Source organism: Doryrhamphus excisus, chromosome 9 (genome assembly GCF_030265055.1).
Source record: "Doryrhamphus excisus isolate RoL2022-K1 chromosome 9, RoL_Dexc_1.0, whole genome shotgun sequence".
NCBI lineage: Eukaryota > Metazoa > Chordata > Actinopteri > Syngnathiformes > Syngnathidae > Doryrhamphus > Doryrhamphus excisus.
This window is the reverse complement of record NC_080474.1, coordinates 5,334,394-5,361,298: the sequence shown is the minus strand read 5'-3', so window position 1 is coordinate 5,361,298 and position 26,905 is coordinate 5,334,394. Positions and strand designations below refer to the sequence as shown.

The following is a 26,905-nucleotide window of genomic DNA, read 5'->3' as shown; positions in this document are numbered from 1 at the left end:
CCGGAGTACCCGGAGGAGGGAGAACATGCAAACTCCACTTCCCGATCACCTTACTGAGTAGCCAACATGCTAACCACTCAACCACTGTACGGCCATGAATTTCATGAGGAGTGAGCCATTTCGCCATTTGCTGGTGGCTTCGGAACATGACCCCAGCAAAACTGTTCAATATATAAAACAAACAGGTATGTATGTACAAATGTATCTCTCCAATCAAATCCAATCTAAACATATTTGCTAAGTGTATGTAAGGCCAGAAGCAGTAATGTCAAAAAATGGTTCCATCTGGATGTGATCCAGGTTGCGCATTTGGCAGCACCTTACATTTATTTTGGCTCTGTAACGGAAATAGCATCCAAGGTGGATTTAGCACGGAGAACAGCAGCGAGCTGGGTTTAAGGTGCGATAGGACACCAAAATGTAGTGACAAGGAAACAAGAACATGGATATAAACAATGAAATGATGTGTCAGGCAAGTCACATTCCATTATTTTGCTTATCCACGGCTGGATGGACTGTGTTGTGATATCATGTGCTGTATCACATACTACAGTATTAATTGGCCTTGTACCCTAGAAACCGCCCATGAATGATACGGGAAAAGGCCGAAATGATACTGTGTCAAAGCCCAGGGTAGTGATACTTATAAAATATAGAGTTTAACCATGTCCAGTATCAGCCCCCGTAGCTGTCCACTCTGCTGCTCTGGTATCGTGCCCGTGAAACAACCAATCAGAGAACAGCACACGAGTGCTTAGTGCCTAGTGCTTCTCCAGTCACCAAAAAACCCAAACTTGATTAATGGAACTTTAATTGTCAGACATTGATAAGATAAGACTGTTGATAAAATATTATTGTTGAAATATTTTTGCAATTATTGTGTTTACACTGTTTAGATATAATACATGTAATAAACTGACATTTTCTGGAAACAAAATGGTCTTTTGATTAAATAGTACGTGATAATAAGCTCATGATTAAATAGTATGTGATAATAAGATTATCACATGGTTTGTGATTATCACCTGGTATCAGGCCCGGCATCATGCCCTCAAGTGTCAGTATCAGCCTGATACCAGACAAACCATGTGATAACCTATAAGTATCACCATCAATATCGTGATGACTTCCTCAATGGACAGTTGTCCATCTGGTCCAGTTGGTCTGGGACGTTTTGTACAGTTTATATGGGGGGGGGGTATTATACATACACACTGCACACACTCCATTTCTGTCGGTATGGCTTGACAAGATCCACGTTTACGCCACCAAGTCATGCCGATGTAATGACTGTTACATTTTTTAAGTTTTACTCCCTCTTCTTGTGAGCTCAGCTTCTCAGATCTGATATGGATCTGTTTGTGGTTCACATAAGGATTTTGGACAATGGTAACATTCCTGTGCTGTTGTCCTTTAAGGACAAGTTCAGTACTCTGCTGATGTCAACCAAGTTCTTAACCGTTAAGTTCGACATTTAACTGGCAACTATTGCTGAAGCCTTGGTAGTTTCTTGGTATAACAGCAGCATTAAGAAGTTGCCACATTCTGCAACTGTCTCCTGGACATAAACAGATGCTATTGATGTTGAAGTTACTGCTGCAGGAGGTTCATCACCTTGTTGAAAGGCACCTTAAGAATCATTGACAAGGGATGCAAGGGAGTCATTCTATCGCATTCCCCCGTTAAGACGCGATCCATATTGGAATGACGTCTCTAGTCGATGGAGGGAGGGAATACAGTGCAGGCAGTACTGGACCACGTCTCTACCAATGCATGCAGACACATACACAATTGGATTTAAAGACATCTAAAATATGAAGTAAAGTGAAAAGTGACAATAACATTGAAGCACTGACTGACACATGTTATACGCGAGTTCTGTTCCTAGACTGTGATGTAGGTCAGGTTTTGGTGTGAGATCTGATTCCTAAATCGACCTATTAAATCAAGATCACTTTTATAAGAGCCGATCCTTAAAGGGGAGCTATTATCCTCAATATTCAGCCCTTTGTATTGAGTCCTATAGAGCAGCTACACACAATAACCAGCACAGAAAGCTTTCTAGATATTCCAGAATCTACACCTATTCCAGCTGTATTTCTTTGGATTTTGTGCTTCCCGTTTAAGCGGTCTGTTTTAATTTATTCCTCCCACGGCCCGCCTCTAGGCATGCTCACTCTGTCGGTGTTATTCCGTTCGCTGCGAACGCAACTTTGACGGAATTGTTTTATCTTTCTACAATGTCCGCTGTCAACATACAGCTGTATGTGTTCGCTCCCAAATCGGATCCGGAAATAGAGACTGGACAGTCTGAAGTTTATCAAAAAAAAGAGGTTACGATTCAAAACGTCTCTCAATGGTAAGTATCTTTAGCATGTTAGCATCGATACCGGGGGTATACTAGTCGTTAACAACTCCGCCCCCTGTAGTCACACTCTATAATGCTACACAGAAACCCGGTTTTGTTCCATTACTGGCACAAAATAAACAGAGTTAGGACACTGATAAACTGTGTCAGGAACTCCAACCACTGGTGCTTGAGTCATCGTCGTTCGGAATTGTAAACAAATGTACGCTCGAAGAAACATGCCCCGTGAGCCATTGCTAACAACGTAAACACAGCCAATCCAAAACTTCTTCCGGGGCTCACTTCCAAATGTGCAAACCTCCTTATCTGAAACTTTGGCATCAGTATACAACATTTTAACTACATTTATAGGTCAGAATAGTGGGAAAAGCATAATAGATCCCTTTTAAAATACTGTGGATATTATATATGTGGATATAAAAATACTAAGGATACTGTGGTAACCTGGCAAGCAATACAAGCAATTGAAAAAACCAGCAAAATCAGTTTTAGCGAATCCAATCGATCACTGAAGAGGAACCATGTTCCCCTTTTCCTTTATGACTTCTGGGAGGTGGTACAAAGGTCGTTAACATCCCTTTTTTCATTGTCATGATGGTAGGCACCAGTCCGTCTAAGTTGGACAGCTAATCGAGTGTTCCCAGTGAAAGGTCTTCTGAATGAGGTACATAAAGACCGTACTGAACCAAAGTGGAAAAAATTCCATTCCTAACAAACACGCTCTGATGTCTGACAAGTAGCCATGAACAAAATAATTTTAAAAAAAGAGGCTGCTAGGCTAATTATTAAGTTTTTCCGTGCCACTCTGATATGCGTCATTAGTCTGATTTCCTTGCTTTCACCGAGGAGTCTTCCTCCCACCTGTTATTTCTTCCTACCTCTTTACCTTCCTCCCAACAATGTCCTTCCACCTACACACACCCCCCAGCTTCAATCAGCCTTCATCTTTCCCTCCTCTTCTCTTTCTCTGCCTTTTTTTCATCTCCCTCCTACGTCCTAAACCGTTCACATGCCAACATCTCACTTGTGTGTGTATATATGTGTGTGTGTGTGTGTGTGTGCGTCACACAGATGCTGCATTGCAGGGCTCTACTCTCAGGGCTGTCTCACTGCAGGAGCCGGAGAGTAGCAAAAGAGCCTTCGGAGGCACAAGAGAGTCATTTTTACATTGCATAATCTGTGCAAATGTAATCATTTACCAAAATACCTAGCCTACATTTTAAATACAAATACAGACATGAATGCCAAGGCAGCTTAAAGATTCCATGTGTGAATTAGTGAGCTTAAGAGGCCCACAAAGTGTCCTTCAATCTGGGTGCTAAGCTTAAAAAGCTGTGGGCTTCACAGTGTAAACATGAGAGTGGTGTTATTGTTATTGAGGCGTCACAGTGTCACCTTCTGTATGACATGTCGGGCTCTTGGTTTGGCTTTTCACTGTTCTGTCGTTTTTTTCTTATTCGATGATGTAATTTTGGCACTGTATGCTTTTTGGTTCCACTTCCCGTGGGGAGTTTTGCGTTAGATCTAGCTGTGGCGTGATCATCAGCCAAATGGCAGTCGTATGCGTGTGATAGTCTAACTCCGTCGAAGCTAATAACCAGAAAAATAATCAAATTCATCGGACAAGAGCAGACTTTCTCAGCAGTGGAAAACATGAGTTCACCAAAGTCTCCTTAAAGGGGACCAATTATGCTAATTTGTCGGCCCTTTGTATTGTGTTGGTTGTATGGTGCCTTTTTTCATATCATATAGGCAGGAATTTTTGGTCCCATGAAAAATATCACGTTGTCCCCATCTATTTTAATTACTAATTTTATTAGTTTAAACAAAAAAAATGTACTAATTGTATTAGTAATTAGTTATTTTGGGGCACTTTGGCAGTCACAGGACCTTTCAATTGTACTGACTTCTTTATAACACTTATTATAAACAAATTGAAAAATGTAGCAGTATTGGTATCGGCCAATTTCGGGCCTGGATGATTGGTATCGGAATAAGAGAATACCTAATTATACGTTTTTTTTGCACATTTTGGTACGTTTCTTATATTGCATCCAGTATGTGAAGGAGATATATCACAGGTCTTTCCTTCCTATAATAAAAATTGTTCCAAAAATTCCTGTTCAATAAACCCGTGCAATAAACCATGCAATAACCGTGCAATAAACGAGTGCCATTAAATAACCATTTAATAACCACATTTAATAACCATTAAATACTGTAAACCTGTCAACCTTTATATAGCTGCATACAGTATAGTGTATATAACTTATGATTTGTATTATCCTCTTTTTGCACTCTTGTATGCTATGTACTATACTCTTGTGTGCTCTTGTACTTTTACTGCTTTCCACACTACTGTAATAAAGGCATGTCCTATTACAACTTTTAAAAGATAATAAATCTGTGGTAACTAAAATGACATTATTTCTCCTCATAATATTGCGTTATTCTTGAAAAAATTTAGTTTTTCTCGTTATGTTTGGAGTTTTCCCTTTTGTGTTTCAATCACACGCTCTTCCCATAACTGATAAACAGGTTAGATGAAGACGAGATTATCCCGACAGTGACTGCATTATCCCAAAGCATGGAAAGACACACAACTGATGTAGGAATCAAGCATGAGCCCCAAGTATACTGTATTACCATCCACTGCAGTGTCGTAATCTTTTTTTACATAACCCCTTTAAGCAGCCACTCTGGACCCTGAACTTAATTGCACGTGATGTGTTGACCTGCACAAACGCAGAAGAACCATGAAGTGATCCCAAAGGAGAAGAACAGTCTATTTATAAACTCTGTCAGCTGAGTGTTAGAAACATGAACTCTTACTCTAATAATCTGAATGTTCTCTTGTCCAGGTACAGTGTAACCTCTAAAGTCAAACAACCCTCATATCATGTAATACACATTTTGAATAGAAATATGGCTTTCAAGTTGGATCATCAAGCATGACTTGGCACAAAGCATCAGCATATGAGCGTAGGAGCGGTTCAGCATGTAGTTATTTTGTTTTTGTTGACTGCCGTAGTAGATTATATCAGACAAGATAGCAGAATACTGCATAAAAACCTCAACTCCAAAATGTATACAGGTGCTTTTCTTTGCCTTTGGCATTGAATAAACCACTAGTCACTTCTTATTAAAGTTAAGGCATAAGGTCATATGTGGAGTTGGCTTTCTTTCCGATGTGCGATACTGTTTTTCCTGGTTTATTGCAGTTAACGGGTCCCAGACCTGAAGTGAATTTCCACAAAAATGTCCTTATAAGTTGATTGTTTCATGTTAGAGAAATCCTGTTTTTTATCCCCAAGACACAAAATAACACCCTTGATCCTTTATACTGGTACTACCCAATATGGTACACATAGTAGTAACAGAAAATGAGCCATTAAAGACATAAACAAGACTCGTACTGGTGTGTGTTGCTGCAAATGTAGGGATGTATGATTTCAGGAATCCGCATTGCCAAACTCACTACCTGGAAACGTGTCTTTGTATATAAGTGCAGGAAACAATGAGAGCCCATAAAAGCATGACAGCCTTTCGGCTGACCTTGCTGTTGATCGTCTCACTAAAGCTGCTCTTCTCTTCCCACTCAATACCCACTTCCCACTCAGCTCCTAGCAGCCTGCACTCACATGTCCAGCCACCCACACAGCCACTGCTTTTGTGAAGGTAACAGACATCCGCTATCACCCTATTCTGTTGCAAGTGTTTCTTTGTACAGTATATATGTGACAGGTACGCTGTACATCTGTCATGTGGTTGACCACAGCCGTCTTCAAAGTCTTTTTCATTTGATACATTTGTCATCATCCTAATAGCAAAATAATATAAAATAAGAATTCTAATTCATTAGTTCCCTGTGATTGGCTGGTGACCATTGCAGGGTGTACCCCGCCTCTTGCCGAAAATCAGCATACCCCCGTAACCCTAGTGAGGAAAAGCAGCATAGAAAATGGATGGATAGAAAATAAAATAAATAAAATTAATCAATACAATAAATTATTATTATTATTAGTAGTAGTAGTATACAAATGTAATAAAATTATAGGAAAAAAATAATTATTTTTAATTTAATTTTTGAAATACTTTAATAATTATTATTTTTTATTATTATTTTCTATATACATAGGATATATATATTATAATAACAATTAATAGTATTATTATTTTATGTGGTTTAATAATAATAATGTGGTTAATAATACATATTATTATTATTATATGTGAACATAATAATATATTAATGTGGTTAATAATACATACTATTATTATATAAATGTAATTATAGAAAAAATAATAAAAATTAAATTATTTTTTTAAATACTTTAATAATAATTATTATATTTTTATTATTATTTAATATATACATAGAATATATATAGTATAATAACAATTAATATTATTATTATTTAATGTGGTTTAATAATAATATTGATGTGGTTAATAATACATGTTATTATTACTATATGTGAACATAATAATAATATTAATGTGGTTAATAATACATACTATTATTATTATTATTATATATATAACAAATACATTTTATATTATTATTATTAATTAATTTGGTAAACAAATCATTTATTCATAAGAAATGGAAATAAAAATTACAATAAATAAAAAAGTACTAGAAACAGTACAGTACATGGAAAATGACCTTACCGTGTTATGTCGCGTGGGACCTTTTTGATTCACAGCCAGGTGTAAAAAAAAAAACAAAACAAAAAAGAATTTCTTCTCTCTTAATCTCACAGAAGACGGTCACACGGGTCGTCAAAACCAAATGTGTGACTTCCACACTGGATCTGCAGAAAAAGATAAAAATAATACATTCTTGCATTCAGACCGTAAGAAACAAACCATACCATACCTGAAAACTCATATATTTTGAAGTACAGTAAACAATTCATAGAGTTTCAAAAGGTCTATCAATGATGCTGTCACTTGCCGTGGCTTTGATTACGTGGCGGATGTTGGAGCTGAATAGTGGACAGCTGAAGACAACCTCTTTTACTTTCTAATTTTACCTTTCCTGTGTTGACATTGACGAGAGGACTGATACCACTGTCATGAATGCACCATAAATACACACCTGAAGCCAGGAAAGGGCGAGCTTAATTCAGCATTAAGACTTTAACTGCTTGAAACACACTCTCTGACGGGAACACCAAATCCACTTACCAGCACCTCTGTGGAGGTGTGAAGTGCCTGAAGGCTGCTCATGTTACAAGTCTTCTGTCAATCAGTCTGGATTTTCAGTTTTGCAAAGAGTATGGGGATTTTTTTAAAGTATCAACATTTACGAGGGATACTTTCTTTCTGATATGTCGGAATCCATTTTTTTTATGCAAGCAGTACAAGAAACTGAATTTCAGCACCAAGGAGAGAGACAAACGTAGAGCATTGTGGTGGTTTTCAAGAATGATTTGTCCCCCTCTTGCTTCCTTCTGATGGATTTGGTTTGGGTTCCCATGGCCATACGTCCAGTCCTGGTTCCCGTCTGGACCTCAACCTTCAGATCTGGCACTAACCTGACTGCCCTAAATTGTATCTTCGGATGAACAAACAAAATTTCTGGACCGTGACTTGATCTATGGGTCAACTTATGGGTTAAGCTGTGGGTTAGCAATTGTTCAAGCAAGCAAACAGGCACCCCGATTTACGACTACAGTGGATCCCTGAATTCACGGCTTGGGAAAGTTGTGGATTTTTAATCCCCCAAAATTATTTTATTTCACTCCTCCAAGAATATTTTTTTTTTTCTCCCAGAAAACACATCGCATTTACGCTACGTTAGTAAAAATGTATAAACCAGGCCATCCAGATAAAATGTACAGCACACATGGTTTTTAAGGTTATGTCTTTTTTTCCCACAAGCGTTGAGATGTCGCACTTTGTTCAGCAGGCCTTGAAAGCACCATAACTGCGTTCTGCAAAGCAAGAATGAAACTTACTTATATTTCTTACTTTACAATGTATTTAGGCCTTAAACCTGGATTGCGTCGCAAGTCGACAATATAGGGACATTTTTGGGAGGGGGGGCAATTTTTATTTTTATCTTTTCTCAGGAATGGAACTCCTGAGAAAAGTGGGAATCTACTATTGAATCCTACATAGTAGAAACACAGGAAAAATAATCAATACTGTAATCGGTATCTTTATTGTAATTAATTGCTTCTACACCCAACCGTGATTAGTGATTTAGAATTCCTTATTTATTTACTTATGACATTCTAAGTATGGTTTTCACCATTATTAGAGCCTGCTAATATTTGGATAACACCCCTATAGTCACCTTTACCCTCAATTTCAATTGTGGTAAAGTATTGTCCCTTGAGAAGATATAATAACCATTTGCTAAAACACTTTAGTGCGATACTCTATAAAGGTTCATTGCTGAGTGAGTCAACAGCACCGCAACCAATTCTTATTATTGAATGAAAAATATGTCCTTTTAAGTACTGCACAAAAGAGGATGCCGGGCTTCTGCAGGATGGCGGCAAATAAAAACCGCACGCTCGCCTGCGCCCTTGCAGGAGAACAAAAAGAAGCAGTAATCTCACAGCAACAATGCCATGTCATTTCACTTTATTCATCACAAAATCTATTTGAAGTGCTTAAAGCATAATTAGTCATTTCAACTGAGTTGTCCTTAAAGGCACCATAGGATACGTCAGCTTGCATTCAAATGGAAAAACAGAACACTTTGTTCTAAGTATTTATAGGAACGTGCTGACAAATCATACAACATACATTCTGTTCTTTCTTTTGGCTTCATAACATTCAGTACATACATATGTCATACATTCCTACGCTGATGCTTCATATATGCATCAAGCTTAAGAAAACATCAAAATTCCCCCGGAACTGAACTACAACAAAGAACATTATAGAACCTTTAAAAAATTGACAAAATCTGCAGTAATTTTACAGGAATATAGTCAAAATATTAAGAGAAAAAGATGTAATCCAACAAGTCGTAATTTTACAAAAATAATGTATATTATGCAGATTTTTGTCTATATTGTCTGAATACAAGAATAAAAATTTAGTTGGAGGTTTACAACAAAAAATAATAATAATCTTCAGTACAAATATGAAGGGGACAAAGTTTAACGAGAAAAAAGGTACAGCTTTAAAAGCATATACTCGTAATATTATGAGGAAAATTACAAAATAAATGAGTATAAACAAAAAAAATAAATTGTGAAAAGTCCAATTATAATGGGAATAAAGTCAGAATATAGAATATATATATATATATATATATATATATATAAAATATATAAAAAAATATATATATAAAATATATAAAAAATACAGTTAAAAGTTGAAATATTTGGAAAAATTAAAGACCCAAGTTCATACCAATAAAAGGCTTTTCCAGGTATGTCACAAAGCTGAGGTGCAGTTTTTTCTTGAACTATATTTAACTGCATAGCACATTACAAAATAAAAAGTGTTGCGTGCATCCCTTTATTTTTCAGGATGTGGGCCTCGGTGCATTAAAAGAAGCCTAATGTGTTCATTACATGACATTGTATCAGGGAAGGGCAGACAACCAGTCATCAATATTGACTGACATCAATATCAAAAGCTGCTATCGAGCATCTGTATCTATAATGTGGTACATTTCTACATCACACATAATAAACCTATTGGTCAAATACACTACCTATATGACACATGTCGTACAAAGTGAAGCATTACTTACAAGTGTTTCATAACTATGCAGATTGTATTTTTCTGTTCCTTTTCTTCCTACGCGTGAAGGTCCGCCACCACACACACACACACACACACACACACAGACACTGTTACTATTATGCAGCCACCTGCCAGGTACAGTTCGATCTGTTTGTGTGTGTGTTTATCCTTCAAGGTGTTATTTTACTTGTATTTAAGAGCGGTGAACAAGAAGATTTTACTAAACAAACTTTGCCTTTAATGGCAGGTTGATTTCTGGTTGAGACATACTCGACACAAGCAAACCAAACAACCATAATTTAGTTGTGATATAATTTCCATGAGGAAATACTGTATACAGTGGATCCATATACATTCATTCATTCATTCATTTTCTACCGCTTATTCTCACGAGGGTTGCAAGGGTGCTGGAGCCTATCCCAGCTGTCTTCGGGCGAGAGGCAGGGTACACCCTTGACTGGTCGCCTGCCAATCACAGGGCACATATAGACAAACAACCATTCACATTCACATTCATACCTATGGACAATTTGGAGTGGCCAATTAACCGAGCATGTTTTTGGAATGTGGGAGGAAACCGGAGAAAACCAACGCATGCACAGGGAAAACATGCAAACTCCACACAGAGATGGCCACGGGTGGAATCAAACTTGGGTCTCCTAGCTGTATGGCCTGCGCAATCACCACTATTCCGCCGCATACACAGTATACAACAATATACGCTTGTAGCCTAATCTCGTTGGTCCAGTATACCCCTGCAACTCTAATGAGGATAAGCTGTATAGAAAAGGGATGGATGGATGGATGGATGGATGGATGGATGGATGGATGGACGGACGGAGGGATAGAGGCATGGATGGAGAATGACAGCATGCTGTGAGCTCCTGCTGATGTTTTGCGTTTGTGAGAAACACTTTTGATCACAAAAGACAACACACACCCAAGGCACCCACCCAGTGCCCTGAGATTTTATCCACAAAACATGAAGAGAATCTTCAAACATGTAGGATGAAGATCAATATAAGAAATGAGGTTTAAAAAAAAAAAAACGATGGAGTGCCTGGAAAGACTCAGCAAGATATTGAAGATAATATTATGATATTGTTGATCTTGCAGTATCATTGCTAATATGAAAAGATGTTTTATCATGTCATGCATTTACCTTGAATACAATATTGCAATGACGACGTCATCATTTAAATCATGCGCTCTAATTTTGTGGCAACATGGCGCACCCAGCGGAGTGATAATTTTGTTACCGCACAACAATTTCCATAACACTGCGTGGTAACAGCAATTTACTAATCTGGCAGCACACCATGGGGAGGTGTCCAAAGATCCAGCTTGGCGCAGTGACAGTTTTGGGACCAAAACCTCACAGGCAACACAGCAGCCACAGCAATGGAACCGTCTGAACCAGCATATACATTTGCATCCATATTAATTGTCCCGTCACCGCTTTATACTCGGCTGAGTGGTTAGCGCGCAGGCCACACAGCTTAGAGACCCGAGTTCAATTCCACCCTTGGCCATCTCTGTGTGGAGTTTGCATGTTCTTCCCGTGCATGCGTGGGTTTTCTCCGGGTACTCCGGTTTCCTCCCACATTCCAAAAACATGCTAGGTTAATTGACGACTCCAAATTGTCCGTAGGTATGAATGTGAGTGTGAATGGTTGTTTGTCTATATGTCCTCTCTTGCAGGAAGACAGCTGGGATACGCTCCAGCACGCCCGTGACCCTTGTGAAGATAAGCGGTAGAAAAAATTATTTTTGTTCTCCTATTCATGACACAGAAACAGATTACATGTCCCGTGAGGTGGTTCACATGGTGACGCACATTGTGGCCTCTGATGTGCAGTCCGATGGGCCCTGCGCATTTAAAGGCAATGAAAGCTGTTCATTTGATTGGTTAAGATGACACTGTTAAACCCTCTGACGCCTTCCTTCCTCTCTCTTTGCCACTTACACCAGAGGGAGGGACGGAGGTGTGGGGGTGCGCCAAAATCAGGTGGCTAAATTAGCCATTCGTACTTTGAGAGTACTGAAAAATCAATACTTGTGACGCACATTGTGGCCTCTGATGTGCAGTCCGATGGGCCCTGCGCATTTAAAGGCAATGAGAGCCGTTCATTTGATTGGTTAAGATGACACTATAAAAACCTTTGACGCCTTCCTTTCTCTCTCTTTGCGACTTACACCAGAGGGTTTTATTTTATTTTATTTTTTCTTTTTTTGGCCCAGAAAAGAGTTCTCCACAATACTACTACTATCTGCAGTACTGTAAAGCCCATAAGAGTGGCATTGACCGTGGCTGATGACAACTTTTAATAACATGTCTCGGCATGCCAAGATGGAAGACGGAAAAATGACCCTTATGGCAGTGTGGTGATATGAAAACACGACAAGACAGAAAGATGAAAAGGGATGTGTAGGAGGAGAAGCTCAAGCAGAGAGAAAAGGAACAAATAAAGGAGGGTAGATGGAGAGATGGGAGTAGAGGAGACAGACCATTATATCATAGCTGCGAACAGACCAAACATGACAATCAGTAACACTCACTATTGTTCCTTCACTCTTTAAAAGAAGATGGGCAATTAATTAGAAATTTGGCATTACTTATGTATACCATATGTTTACATAACAGTTATTTTAATTACAAATATATGTATATAATTGCATAATGTAGATCAGGGTGCCCATTACAGAAATCACAAGCTACTGGGAGATCACCAAGTTTGGTCGATCATGTAAACGTCACTCTGTAGATATCATATGACATCAGCCCCAGTTTAGGACTCCTTTAGAGCAGTACACACAATAACCCACACAGAAAGCTTTCTAGATCTTCCAGATTCTGCACCTCTTCCTGCAGTGTTTGCATGGACTTCCTGTTTTTGACTCAAACAGTCCACCCCAGGCCTCCTCTAGGTACACCCACTCAACTGTGATTGGTCACACTCCCAGGCGCTCCAGAGGACTTCCGGATACATAGGTCTGCATTTACTGAGTGCAGGCAACTGCAGCCCATACAAGGAAGTACAACTCGGTGTACTCTGTAAAACCGAGCGTGCAGAGCCATCCAAAATGTTATTATAACTGTCTTCGGGAGAGAGGCGGGGTTCACCCTGGACTGGTCGCCAGCCAATCACAGGGCACATATAGACAAACAACCATTCACACTCACATTCATACATATGGACAATTTGGAGTCGCCAATTAACCTAACATGTTTTTGGAATGTGGGAGGAAACCGGAGTACCAGGAGAACATGCCTGAGGGTGGAATCGAATCGGGTCTCCTAGCTGTGTGGCCAGCGGACTAACCACTTGTCTACCGTGCAGCCAGATCTGGATGTTTATCAAATAAAATTCCATACTTTTCCATACTTGTGGAGGAACCCTTTACTTCACATGACGTTATGGTACATGGTTACATTTATTTTTCAAGCACGCTTCAGAAAGTTTGATTGAAGCACATGTTTACAGTACATCTGCCCATTTCATCCTCTACAAAGTGATTTGAGGGTTAGGGAATCCTAACCTTTCTCTCGGGTTAGGGGAGTCTGGACAACCCACAGGCTTAAAAAAAACAACTGAAACAACTCCAGGCACTCCAGGCCAAGACTGGACACACATGCCCTCGGTTTTCACAGGCGACCATTTATAAGGTTTGGATGGGCATGGTAAGGCTATTTGAACAATTTATAACCCAATTTTCATGCAAATGCCGAGTTGTCAGTGTCTAGTTATGGAATGCATTTCATCTTCTGATTGCTGCAGCTCCTATACTGAGTTCCTTTTACTAGCACAGTGACACAGCATCTTTACAGCAACATATAATGTATGCAGAAAAAAAGGCATGGCGCAAGAGCATTAGAGGAACAACGAGTGACAGGCTGGGATGACTAAAAAAAGACTCACCTGGCTGGCTGTCATACGGTCCGTGACTCAGGGGAAAGGATAACATCCGAGTCCTGGAAAAGTGACAGAGGATAAAGGGTAAGAGCAGTGGTGAGGGTGGAAAGGAATAGAGAGCGAGCGAGTGAGGGAGACACATTTGCTTGTTAGTCCTTTGGGAGTGCGGTGGCAGGTGGCGTCTCTCTTAACACACATACACACACACACACACGGTGCATATAAACCTAGCCCCAGCAAATCTCCAGAACAGATGGAGAGCGGATGAGGTAGAGTCTGAGGGGTGAAAGTAGTAATAAGTCAATGGTGGATCTAAAGAGAGCTCTGTGCCAAGGGCGAGCTGGAGAATTTACAAAATAGTGTGTTTGTGTTTGTCTATGTGCTTCATCCATGGTTGTTAAGAGTGACAGCTCAAACACATTCACTTCCCTGCTGGTGGAAAGACCCCCAGAACATAAGCAGTCAGAGGATGCTCGGACAGCTCAAAACACGACTGATACACACTACACATAAGGTAATACATGTCATACGTCCATATGAACATGGATATTTTCAAAAATGCAACTACATTTTTGAGAGGCCTTTTGTTGTGGCCAGCGTAAGGCACACCTGCGAGGTGGATGGAAGTTCTAACTAACACACATACAATATTTGTTTCAGATCTTCGATTACCATTACTAAATCAATCTAGAGTATTTCACTTTGTTTTCTGAATGTAAAACTATAATAATTCTATGTAAAATGTGTTTTTGTGTTTTGTAGTTCTGGGTGTCTGGAATGGATTGTTATGGATTCGGTTTTTATCAGACCTTTTGGAGCGAATTAATAACCGATGTTCCAAAATACTGCATGAACAGAGCTGTAACTACCGATTATTTTATTAGTCAATTAATCTGAAGCGGCGGCACGGCGGCCGAGTGGTTAGCGCGCAGACCTCACAGCTATTAGACCAGGGTTCAATTCCACCCTCGCCATCTCTGTGTGGAGTTTGCATGTTCTCCCCGTGCATGCGTGGGTTTTCTCCGGGTACTCCGGTTTCCTCCGACATTCCAAAAACATGCTAGGTTAATTGGCGACTCCAAATTGTCCATAGGTATGAATGCGAATGTGGCCCCTGGGCCTTAGTTTGCACACCCCTGCTCTAGACAGAACAAATCAATAAGAAACAAAGTTTGCTTTGCAACATAGTGTATCTTGTAATTAATATCTTATTTTGCCTAAAACACAAAAAAAATAGATTTGTTTGCATGGATGACCAAGGGAAATTAAAAAGAGGCGGAAATCATAAGATATTTAAATTTTTAATTCAAATTTTCAAAGTGTGTGTGTATTATGTATGTATTGTATTATATAAAATATCTATGAATAATAACAAAAAAGGCTGCATGGCGACTGCGGGGTTCGCACGCTGGCCTCATACTAGCTAGGAGACCAAGGTTCAATTCCACCCTCGCCATCTCTGTGTGGAGTTTGCATGTTCTCCCCGTGCATGCGTGGGTTTTTTCCGGGTACTCCGGTTTCCTCCCACATTCCAAAAACATGCTAGGTTAATTGGCGACTCCAAATTGTCCATAGGTATGAATGTGAGTGTGAATGGTTGTTTGTCTATATGTGCCCTGTGATTGGCTGGCCACCAGTCCAGGGTGTAGAAGCGGTAGAAAATTAATGAATAACAAAAAAGTGTAGTGTTATAAAACGTACAAAAGCATGATGCAAAATGATTATCGCTGTTGATTCTGTGTGACGTGAAATACTTTACTTCCAAGGCATGTCACGAAACGTGTCAAACAACTGTAGTAAGGCGCCATCATATTACAAGCTGTGCTAATCAAAAATGTCAGCTCATATAAATGAAATGAAAAGTGAAGAGTGAACCTGTCCTTGTCGTGTCCTGTACTACAGTATATGATTACAATAGACCGCTCCATAAATACATACATTGCAGCACTGTAACAGCCAAACGAACGCTTGAATGTAATCCAAATTATATGTTTTGTGTTTAGCACACACACACACACACACACACACACACATACATAATGCCATATGGCAGTGTTTCACAAACTTTCACAAGAAATTTCATCTGAAGCCATGTACACACTATTCATGCATACACCTTTTAATCCTTATTAACTTGAACATAATTGATTGGTTCATTAATTTAATGGTAATTCCAGGTCTAAAATGATTTTCCAAAATCACATTTTCACTATGGTTTAAGTTTGCATATTCATTCCATGCCAAAGTTTAGCAATCATGATAAAACAAACAACCATAAAGCCCCGCTCACAGTGACAGGTTTTCACTGCGGGGATTGAAACAGCAATACAAATAAAATATTCAAGATTAAACACTCTTAATGAACAAAATAATAATTACTTCATATTATGCAGAGCAATGAACAACTTCACGCTTTGTCTGTTTTCTCTTCCATTCTCCTTGCGTCGTAATTGAGAGTTTTAGGCGCTAATTGTTTTTAATTTTTATTCCTGCACCCCTTGTGACAATCGGCATGCCTCTGGGGTGCTTCACTTTGGGAACCGAGGTCATATGAGACGTACTGTAAATGGTTTTCAGTGTGTGTTAGAATTACAAAGACAACCATCAGCGTCGATGTTAAACAGTGAGCTAACACAACAACATTAAAATGACCTAAAATAACCTTTAAAATCAAAACTATAGCCGCACAATGCACAAAAGTAACAAAGTAACCTACCTACTGCGCCATGTGGGCATGCAAATACATATCTACGCACAATATCCATGCAAAAAAAATACCCACAAGGCATGCTGGGTAACTTGTGGTACTCTTTCTCCTAAAGATGTTGCCGTGTTTGTTCCATTTTTGCTTGATTGAAAAATATATTGAGGAGATATCCAATGTTTTATTGTTCATAGCTTATATATTGTTTTGGCTGGACTGCCCGGCATGCCTTGCGGCCATTTGGAAATAACACTTTTAAGTTACATGTTATCTTTAGGACTTAGTTGTTGTTTATCACACACATGGTAGTAGTCGCGGTTGATTTTTGTGATGCGATAACTTGCTGTGAATGGGTTTTGTTTTCATTTTGTTGCACCGTGAGCAACTATGTCATTCTGATGATACATATACATATACAGCTGCCAATTTTTTTAACCCAATGTGGCCCGTGATTCTAAAAGTAGAAGTATTAAAGTACACTTTGGGTGCTGAGTACATTGAAAGGCTAAGGGTGTGATGTGTCTCCTCACACACAGGCAGATTCCCGCTCAAAAACACTCCCACTGCTAACTATATTCCTATTCAAGTGGTTGGAAAATAGGTTAAAAAAAAAAAAAAGTTTACCAATAGAGTATCTTGTCTTGAGTGTCTCATTCAACACTACTAGTTTTAACTTTGCTTATTTACCTATTAAGCAAGCATCAGCACACCATCATCGTCTTGTGTGTATTATTTTGCACCAGAGTAATATAGACGCTATTTCCTGAGGGAGCACTGAATCCCATCCTGTTGCTCCAATTACTATTACGTGCATAGCTTCTGGAAAATTGAGCTGCAGCCAAAAGTCATTTTCATGAATGATTAATCGTGTTTTACTGATTAAAATTGTCCATCACAATGTCACAGTGATTAATAAAGTCATAAACCTATTGTGGTTAAAGGGAAGAGAAGGTCTGGGGATAAATCTTTCGATAGAATAAAAATATAATTGTTAGGGCTGTCAAATAATTGTATAAATAATATTTTTTAATGTATTTTACAAATTAATTAATCATGATTAATCACCTTTGGCAAGTATGTCTGGAAAATGATGTATTAATGTAGAAATAACGGTAGAAATAAAGCTAAAATAAAACTGTCACACTGTTTTCATTTGTGAAGTGCCATGAGATAACTGCTGTTTTGGCGCTATATGAATACATTTAATTTAATTAAATTGAATTAAATACAAGCCGCACTCCCCAAATAGAAAGAAGAGAAAAAAATGTGTACATATACTGTACAGTATATATTGTCTATAATTCTATGCCACTAGTCCTCAATAGGGTCGCAGAGGTATGCTGGAGCTTATCCCAGCTGACTTTTGGGCGAGAGGCGGGGCTCACCCTCTCCATGTTGCAACATGAGATAGTTACACAGATTACAGATACACTATAAACCTTGCAATCCTATCTACACTCAGTGGCCCCAGCATCACTCGGGGAAGTAAGACACTATTTTTCTCATCAAAGTTCAACAGCTGGTGAAAGCAGAAGTTGTAGTAATTCAAAGCTTGATCAAACTTACTTATAATTTGTCAGATCAAAACAGAATCACTCCATAACATTTCAAAACATGTGATATTAGCGCCTATTACAGAACATTGTTCTGAACATTGTTTAAGCCACAGGGTTTATAGAGGGTGAAAAAAGTAGCAAATAATAGTCCGGAAGTTAAATTTGCTAATAATAGTAATAATAATAGTAATTATTATTATTATTATTATTATTATTATTATTGTTATTATTACTATTATAATAATTAAATTGATTTTTAATTAAATAATAATAATATTATATTATATTATTATTATTATGTAATTAATAATTATATAATAATAATAATTATATGATAATAATAATTATTATTAGTAGTATTTTTGTATTTAGTATTTAGTAGTATTTTAATCATTAATTATATAATAATAATTATTATTATTAGTACTATTATAATAATTACATTATTTTTAAATTAAATAATAATTACTATTATATAGTTAATAGTTAATAATTAATAGTTAATAATAATTAATAATTATTATTATTATAATAATAGTTATTATTAGTAGTGTTTTATAATAATTATTATTATTTTATAATAATAATTATTATTATTTTATAATTATTATTATTATTATTATTATTTGATATTTTTGACGGACCTAATAATAAATACATTGCGTCATTTCCATCATTTCCAACATCAACTGTATATGTATGTCACAAAGAGTCAGACATAGCAAACTATATGAGAGCTCTTCCATGTGTAGATGTAAACAGTCCCAATGCATAAAACAGAATAAACATGAAAGCACTGTGCAATTGACAACAGGAACTCAAAACCTATCAAGAGCCTTTGTTACAGTCATGCATTCTGAGCTAGATGAATCAAATTGCACTATTGCCGAATATTCTGCTATGCATGCAACTAATCTGACCTTTAAAGACTATGCTGATTAGTAATTAGCTCCTCTGGGAGAAAAGTGGGATGCTTAATTGGTTGGCTCATGTGATTTAGATTTGTACACTCATTTGAGATTTTCCAAGTGATTATCCCTCCCATTTTCACTGACTCAACTGTGTGTGGGTTCTTCAACGGACTTCTAAAGAATGGTGCAGTCTATTTTGTTTATCTCCATCTTTACATGCAACCCCCCCCCCCCCCCCCAAGTCTCGAGGCGATGCCATTGACACCATCATTGTTTATTTTTTCAAGAATCAAAGCTCACATTATAGGAACATATTTATTGACGTTTATTGTGTGCGTATGTCTTGTGTATTTGTGTAATACCGGTTGGCTCGAGGGAGCACTGAAGCCTGCTGTGCGTGGTGATGAGCAGCCCCTCAGTTTCCTTAGCAACGCCTCAACTCCGTCAGTCTCCATGGCAACTAATAGTGGTATTAGCTGATTCAGAAAATGTTCATATCAGAGGAATGGGTAGTTTTTCATGCATACTGATTGCCAAGATGGAGGCATCAGGACTGATACCCACCCACCCCCACCCAACCCTCGGTCAACCCGGTCATGTCTTTGTTCCTCTTCCTGACGTATAATTAAATGGGTGAAACCACAATAGGGACAGTCAAAAACTAAACTTTCGGAGGCTCGAGAATGTGTTTTTTTTTTTAGAATGTTACACATTCTAGTTAAATTCCACTTTCTGGGTGTTCGACTTTGGTGCTTATTCTCTACCTATGCATTGACATTGAAAAAAAATGACCACTTCCAGTGTGCCATGGAATCAAACACTGCACCAGCTGACCAAACACAAGCACTCCGAGTTTACAATGTATGAAAACAATCATACCAATTCACCCATGTATTTTCCCATTGACTATTTTCAGGAAAAAAAAAGCTTCCTAATACTGGATTCCTTCACTCATCTGCGCATCAGCTCCTGAAAACAAAATGAAGGCACATAAAACAATGTGCCGCAACACAGCAGAACACTGCAACGAGCAAATCAAAGAGAGCGAGGGCCTGCTGACAAGAGACGCATGGATTGGAGGCTGTGTGTGTGTGTGTGCGTGTGTGTGTGAGCGTACAGTGTGTTTGTGTGTATATGTGCATGGGGGAGCGATTGAACAGTAGGCGGGGTTACCAAACGGGTAAATGGCTTCCAATGGGAGAAAGAAAGTCAGTCTTAATACACTGATTTAACAGCAACTGAACGTTTTAAGTTAACCTAATGGTTTGAGGCCCCCGCCTTGATATGAAAGTTTAATGTTAGTGCGGCCCGCGCAAGTTTGATATGGATGCTGTATGGTATCATGTACCCAGAAAAAATTATTACATTTGATTAAAGTTCATGTTAAAGGTTAAATAACTGTTAATAGTTATCCTCCCTATCCGTGTGGAAGTGGTAAGTTTTTAGCTATTTAAGCTTAAAAGGAAATAACTTCAAGGCTACCGTTTAGGTCGCTAGCTCTCTAGTTTGCGAGTTAGCATGTGTCTCAGGACCCTGCAGTTGCGCAATATGTTGTAAATAAAAAGAGTATAAATGTGACTATAGTCGTGTTTTGTCATGTCTACAGGGCTCTAATAATGCTTTGTTAATTTTAATCTGAAAAAAATAATTTGTGTACCCACCAACTATATGTGGTTTCTTAAGTTTTTATTATTTGCTGTTTTATTATTATTATTTATTTATTACTGATTGATTGATTTTCTTTATTCTTGATTTGTTTATTTATTTTTCATCTTATTTTGTGCAGAAAAATAAAAATTAAGATAATCCTGCAACTTTTACAACTCAACATATATAACACTACAATATATATAGTCATACTACTATTGATATGACACTCATCTCCCTGTCTCCCTCACTCACGGCGCAACCAAACATAACACATATGGAACACACAATGTAACTGCACCACATGGATTATGCGTATATAGAAATAATTGCATACACACTAATATACATGCAAAACAATACTATTTTATACTAACTCATAACCGGCCTTATGACTTCCTGATGGGGAAGTGTTTACATGGGCTTCCCAGCAGCATGCCTTGAGGGTTATTTTTTGTTGCACCGTGAGTGAGGTCAGCATTTGGGTTGTTGATAAGCTTGGTTTGTGATGTATGAGTGAGAGTGAAAATATCAAGCTGACATGAAGAACACTTCAAGGTCAAGTTTGTCTCTGAATACTTGCTGTGCAACTCAAGCTTCACCAATGTAGGGCAACCAATAAATGGCCTAATTATGGACATTATTAGGACATGGTTAATGGCGGGTTCTGCCACATATTAAAAACATATTTTCAGTCGAAATTGCATGTGACTACCAAACCTGAGATGTAGAAGGAATGTTGAAATATCCTAGAAATGTGTTGGAATCCAGCGACTGAGAATCGAACCAGCAACCATCAGGTTGGGAGACCACCAATGTACGACCTGACCCATGCTAACGTCCACAAAATAAGTATAAAGTAAAACAATTTATAAAAAATATTTTAAAAATATTTAAAAAATATTTAAAAAATATTTAAAAAAATATAAAAATTATTAAAAAATTATTAAACAATTATTAAAAACGTATTAAAAATTATTTTAAAATGTATCAAAAATTATTAAAAACTGTTAAAAATTATTTGTAAAAATATTTTAAAATTATTAAAAAATTATTACAAATAATAATAAAATTATTTCCACCAACAGGGGGCATCTTTGAAATTATCCAGTCATGCTTCCCAACATTCACACCATAAAAAGTGCACACGAAGACTGCAAGGTTAGTAGCCTAGTAACACTGTTAAGGATGCGTCAGGCTCATTTCTACTTTGCAGAATCTCATTATTCCAGGAACCCATTGTTAGTTGCAGTGCCTTTTTATAGTGTAGTGATTGAATTAAGATCATGGTACTTAAGAAAACCAGCTTTAATCAATTATCGTGGTTTACAAATCCCACATTAGCTGCCATTATCTACATGCGTGCATGACATTTTTCCTAAAACTTCATTGCTCCTGAGAATATACTGTATATAGGATATACAGTATATGTTAAAAAGCATTACAGAAGTGAGTTGTCATATGTTCCATGTGACCGCGTGTCAGCAAAATTGGGTTTGGCAAGAACAGATGAGCCAAGATTAAAGTCTTAAAAAGGAAGATGCTTCCCCTCTTCCCTGGGGAGTCAACGAGCAGTCTTCTGAAGAAAGACACAAACATAAAAGCATGCTGGGATAGATAAATGATCTCATGCATCAATTCCAACAAAAGGGGTGCAATGGGTTAAAACTAATAGAGATGTAAAATCAAATGGATTGACCTGTTAAACGTCACTGACAAGCCCAATGTTAAAATTGTATGATGCCACAAGCAACTTATTACCATATTAAAGACAATAAATGCCATGTCTTTGACAGGATTTTGCTTTATTCCGTTTTTCTCTACTCTGTTTGGTTTTGCACACATGTAGGTGTCAGCGGCGATTACGTAACTGAGAGAGAAATGTCTCACTCCCAAAAATGCTTGGAACACTTCAAAACAACGCAGGAATAATTCATCTTCCGAGGAACTCGAGGAAAAGATGCGTAGTGAATCCCCACAGATCGTCGGCAGGTTCAGAGAAGTGTCTTACGCACTCGACAAAGCATCTGGTAACACAGCTACCGATATGTCAAATAGGGAACTCTGTCTGAACAGTCAGCTGACGGTACAGGATCCAAAGTATTTATCCTCTAAAGGTAGGACCAAAACAAGAAGGATTCCGCTCTTTTTTTGTGGTGCAAAATGACACAATGCAGTGAGGACTTTCAGCGGTAAACAAACTGAATGGATCACTGCATGACCCCTTCAGGTGTGCGCTGTCCGATGTAGTTTTTAAGCAAATTCCAAGACACGGTCTTGTTGGGATCGATTCAATGACCAGACCATACAACGACCTGAATGAATGTGAATGAGAACGTTCATCGACTTATACTTTTTTAGCGTCAAACATCCATTCATCCATTTTCTACACCGCCTTAACCTCACTAGGGTCGCAGGGTACACCCTGGACTGGTCGCTAATTATAAATATAGACAAACAATCATTCACACTCACATTCATAGCTATGAACACAGATTGGAGAACCAACATCGTCCCGATCTCCCGTATATGGAACCTCGTACCACCAGTAGTACTTATACCATCCATGCTTGTCTTTTCAAGGACATGGATGACCTGAAGCTTATCTCAGCTGACTTCGGGTACCCTGGACTAGTCAACAGTCAATCGCAGGGCACATATAAACAAACAACCACACTCGCCATCACAACTATGGATAATTATGAGCTTCCAATTAACCGAACATGCACATTTTTGGGGTGCAGGTGGAGTACCTGGACAAAACCGTCACATACTATATGGGGAGAAACTCCACAAATTGAGATTCAAACCCTCGATCTCTTGACTATGCATCCAACCGTGAATTTTGAATCTTACAGCGGACCTGATATGTTTTCCCAACAACAGCCTAATCGTCTCAATCACTAATTGACTTAGAATCACAGCAATGTAGTCACACACACGTAACAAAGTCAATTAGGACAGGCAACAGTTATCCAATTAACGCAGAGTGTTCAAATTTATTTCCCAAACTTTCCAGGCTGAGCGTACACTGTTCAGCCGTTTTGCTTGAGCTTTCGGTGCAAAATGTTTAAAAAACTGTTAGAAGGATGTTTAGGAGTCTGCAGATGAAGTCAAAAAAGACAGACGCCAGAGATGCCCCCAATTGGTTTTCATTTTCTATTTTAAAAGCATTGCATGTTTGGGGACAGCTTTTTACTTTGAGACTTCCTATTGGCTTACATTTCAGCAGTTTAGCTCTTCTATTCAGGTATTCCTAAAATAACATATAAAAATGCATAGCTCAAAAACAAAACTCAGAGCGTAGAAAAATAAAAATCTGACTTCTGACCCCAAAAACAATGATTCAAAATAAATAATTCCAAGCTAAAAAAAAATGTAGGTGGCAAATATAGGTGGTCATCGGTTTGCTAAGTTCCGTGTTCAGATCCATGAATTAATAAAAAACATAATTTTGGGTGGGTAAATGAAATTATGCAAATTATGCGACTTAATATGCGACTGTCCCGGCTCATCATTAAGTATCAAAGTTGTATTGTTATGCCTGGTAGGCAGTTATGTGTATCGTTACAAAGGTCATGATTTCCGACATGCTGTACGGTGCTCTAGTGGTTAGCATTGTTGGTCTCACAGGCTATGTTCACACTGCAGGTCTTTTTTTTTTTACCTGTATCTGATTTTTTCAAATGCGACTCAGGCATATAAATCCAATATGTTTGCAATGAGACTGCAGTATTTGTTGCAGTATCCCGACCTATACATCATCGAAATACGTGTAATGCCGTGCTTACAGTCAGAATATCGTGGCACTGAATGAGTTCCGTCATGCACAGGGGGTGAATTCCATAGTGACCTTATGCGTAGGTTAGATGAGGTCAGCTAAAAACAGAACACAAGGCTACCAGTATGACCTCATATAGCTTTTGTCAATATGCTTTACAATCTGTTGGCTTCTTGATGGACAACTGCTGTCAACCAAAACCTCATTAGGTACACCATGAGATGAGATCATTTCATGCCTCTGCAAGGACAACGAAGTGAAGACGACACTGCGTTATAAGAGAAGCGCACTTCTTATTCACCTTCTCGCTTGGTATCTGACTGACAGTCAATCCTCCTACAGTATTGCGCCCACGACACAAGCGGTGATTCATTGGCACAGGTTGCTGTAGCCACCCGAGCATTATTTGACATGTGTATTGCATGGTATTGCATAAACAGGCATCACACCTATTATAATGTCCATTTGTAAAAACCCTTGTGTCAATCTTTTGCATAATGAACAACGAGTGTGAAATATTGCAGCGTCACACCATTTCATCAACACTTAGATCTGCTTGTGTGCTTTACATTCCCATCGTGCCTATGGACAGACACATACGGTAGGCCCGGTCCCTACAACAAGGCGGGGCCCACTGCCTGTCTGCCTATGACTTAATACATGGCAACATCATTGTGAAGGCATCAGGCTTTAACAGTGACTCCATTCACTGAAGCCCAGTGGACACAAACAGAGAGAAATCAATAGTCAGTCCCTTTATGGAGATAAGACATGAATAAACTGCACACTAGGAGACCTGCATGTCATTATTATTATACAGATATTGTTTTCAATGCAGATTATTTGATTTAAAACACAAAAAAACACATACATGACATCAAATAGGATTTACATAATCATGTGACCCTTCACAATATGAATGGGCACGTGGCACCATTCACCTACAGGAGATGGTATATTCATATAAAATGATTGTTTTTTTATAAATAAATAAAGTCTTACAAGTCAAGTTCCTGCAGCATCCGTTGTGGGCTTAATGAGGTCCAATGCAGAGAATCTCCCGCAGCCAAACCATTCATTCGTTCACTCATTCCGATCCAAAGGCGTGATTCCCATACAATGAGGTGGAAGAGCCACAGTTTATGTTAGCCACTGTTACTAGTTCCCAATGTGATGAAATCACCCACAGTACAACGATGATTAAAAAGAGACAGTCCGACCTAGCAAGAACATCAGCTTCTCCTGTGGACGACAGCGTCCGTCAGATGGTGATGCAAATAAGCACCTCTCACCTATTTAATATTTAATTTGCCTATTCAGTGATATTTAACGATATCCGGTATTAAAGTGTCTGTTTTACCTGTTCGGCGCAGCGTCCTCCAATGCAACACCGGCTCAGTCAGTCAGTCAGTCAGACAACACCGGCTGCATCAACCGTAATGGCTAGATATGAGTCACACCCCCTTATTTTTTTCATGGTGCCCTTTTTTGCGGCTTATTACGGTGTTAGCTGGTGGTCCACCTGTGAGCTAGGTAAATTCTACCAGACGGCCGAATAATGAGGAGGAAGTGTTGTTTAGTGACAAGTGTATGTCAAGATTGTAACGGGTTTATTTGTTTATTTTGGTTATATTGCAGTTAGTTCCCAGCAAAATGGAACAATAACCGCATAATTAGAATGACATGTTTTGAAGGTATGGAAGCCATTTTTGTTTACATAATGACCCAACAATGATAGCTTCCAGCAAAACGGAACAAGCTATCATTGTTGATACATAAAACAATTTCAATAGTATAACATAGTGAAAATGAAAAGGGGTATTTAGGAATGAATGAGGTTAAAAATAACCTCATAATTCTTAAGAGTGACATATGTTTTGAAGGTATGGAACAATGATAGCTTCCAGCAAAACGGAACAAGCTATCATTGTTGGGTCATTATGTAAACAAAAATGGCTTCCATACCTTCAAAACATATGTCACTCTAAAGAATTATGAGGTTATTTTTAACCTCATTCATTCCTAAATACCCCTTTTCATTTTCACTATGTTATACTATTGAAATTGTTTTATGTTATGTGTTTGTACATATCTGGACTGAATTATTGATAACACGGTGACTTAAACCATGAAAAGGTTGGCTCAAGCCATGATGCTTGAAGGCTGAAAAACTATTGATGACTCATAACACAAATATTTGTCTTTAAATATATAGACATTGACTTTTTACAAAATAAAAAAGTCCCTTAGATTTTTCAGTACGTGAATAAAAGGACTCAAATTCCCCTTAAATTGCCATAATGGC

General features: G+C 38.2%; 1 protein-coding gene across 2 annotated transcripts in view; it reads right to left on the bottom strand.

Moving 5' to 3' along the window:
* Positions 1–26,020, bottom strand: part of map2 (microtubule-associated protein 2) — a 73,091-nt gene extending 47,071 nt beyond the window's left edge. The window contains exons 1-3 of one of the 2 annotated variants that reach the window (XM_058081166.1): positions 25,961–26,020; positions 14,008–14,060; positions 7,043–7,185 (exon numbers count right to left, since the gene is read on the bottom strand). The gene's annotated coding sequence lies outside the window, so the exon portion shown is untranslated. Of the gene's footprint in view, positions 1–7,042; positions 7,186–14,007; positions 14,061–25,602; positions 25,930–25,960 lie in introns of those variants that run through there. The other variant, XM_058081165.1, reaches the window with a different exon arrangement.
* Between the last annotated feature and the right edge of the window lie 885 nt (positions 26,021–26,905).